We start from the raw sequence: 1,965 nt of genomic DNA on the forward strand, positions 1-1,965 counted from the left end.
TAAAAATGGGTTACATAATTTTGTTCTAAGAAACTAAAAGAAAAAAATACATTCCGCTAAACAATGAAGACACCTCGAGTGTCTCCAGCTGCACCTGCACACTTGGTGGGAAATCTGATTACAGGTGAGCACAGTTATTTGTCAGGTAGGAGAAGGCTGTCTTTCTAACTGGCTTCAGCCATCATTTTCCTCTGGTAGAGTTTGTCATGATAAGCATCATAATGCTTCCTCTGGATGGACTGAACTTAATACTCACTTAGCATCCCACTTTTATTCTTTTCCCTCATGTCTTTGTATGTTTGACCTCTTGAATCCTGCCTCTTGCATGGACAGCTACCACCCACCGAGACTCCTTTGCCCTCTGCCCATCTACAGAGCCACAAACACTGCAATTTTTATTTTGTTCACATATAGCACACATTCACTTGTCACATAGTAATGGTTAAAATGTAGCCATATCTTATTTTCTAGATCAGGAATCAAAGGCATAGGGAATTTATTGAAAGTCACATAAGTACTTGGTGTTACACCTGGTACTCACATGATCTCACCTTTTCCAAATACATCACATGTTGTGTACCTATTGTATGTACTTACATGTACATATGTTACTGTCTATATTCACGCATGCTAAGTCGCTTCAGTCATGTCTAACTCTTTGCAACCCTTTGGGTTGTAGCCTGCCAGGTTTCCCTGTCCATGGGATTCTCCAGGAAAGAATACTGGAGTGGGTTGCTGTGTCCTCCTTCAGGGATCTTCCCGACCCAGGGATTGAACCCACATCTCTTATCTCTCCTACATTGGCAGCTGGGTTCTTTACCACTAGCACCACCTGTTTACTGATGGCAGTGGGGGAATCTCCAGAACAGGAGCAGGAGCCATTGGGCAGCGACAAGGAAGGTGTTAACTGTCTTGCTCATGAAGCCATCATGGCTCAGCAGACCTAATTCAGCAAGAGATCGCTGTGCAGAACCCGCTGGTCTGGGTCCTACACAGATAGTGCACTGAGGATAACAACGTCTGTCAACAGAAGGTCAAGGACCGCCACAGAAAGTACTCCTACATCCGCAAGACCAGGGCTGGTGGAAACTGCCTCTATCGCGCTTTTGGATTCTCCCACTTGGAGGCGTTGCTGGATGACAGCAAGGAATCGCAGCGGTTCAAGGCTGTGTCTGCCAAGAGTGAAGAGGACCTGGTGTCCCAGGGCTTCCCTGAGCTCACAACTGAGGATTTCCACCACACGTTCATGGGCCTGAACGAGCGGGTGGAGACGCAGACCTCAGTGGCCAACCTGCTGGTCTCCTTCAGTGACCAGAGTACCTTGGACCACCTGGTGATCTACCTGCGGCTGCTTCCCTCGGGCGACCTGCAGCGGAACAGCAAGTTCTTGGAGCACTGCATCCAGGGTGGGCGGACCATCAGGGAACTCTGCCAGCAGGAGGTGGAGCCCGCGCCGAAGGGGGGCGGCCACATCCTCATCCTGGCTCTGGCTTCTCCAGCTGGGTAGAGGGCATGGGCCGCGGCGAGGGCGGTACCACGACCCCCCCCGAGGGCTCCAGCCCAAGGTCTGCCTTCTCTGCCTACCTGGACACCAGGACACCCTCTATGAATAGGCCTGCCCTCCCCTCTGCCAGGCGCTAAACGCGTACAGAGGGGTTTTTGTGGTCATAAATGATCATATTTCACTGCCCCACCCCCTTCCCTGTCACACGACCTTGCGTGTTTTATTAAGGGGGATGCTAGTGGCGATTTTTAAAAAAGCACTGGCACATTCATAGTGTTTTGCAATTCTCAAAGGACTTACAGATACCCTACCTCCTTTTACCTTCAATATAAGCCAGTGCATAAGGGGAACAGGACGGTATTGTACTTTCAAATTTGAGGAAACCTGTCTCTCCAAGGAAAGGGGTGGGACACAGTGATTAGAAGAGGTTGCAAGCCTCGACTATGTGGTTGCAGTTCCAA

The 1,965-nt window shown here is 49.6% G+C and overlaps 1 pseudogene; it reads left to right on the plus strand.

Moving 5' to 3' along the window:
* The first annotated feature begins 842 nt into the window (after positions 1-842).
* Positions 843-1,613, plus strand: LOC109553401 (ubiquitin thioesterase OTUB1-like; annotated as a pseudogene).
* The last annotated feature ends 352 nt before the right edge of the window (positions 1,614-1,965 follow it).

Source organism: Bos indicus, chromosome 27, assembly GCF_029378745.1.
Source record: "Bos indicus isolate NIAB-ARS_2022 breed Sahiwal x Tharparkar chromosome 27, NIAB-ARS_B.indTharparkar_mat_pri_1.0, whole genome shotgun sequence".
NCBI classification, from domain to species: domain Eukaryota; kingdom Metazoa; phylum Chordata; class Mammalia; order Artiodactyla; family Bovidae; genus Bos; species Bos indicus.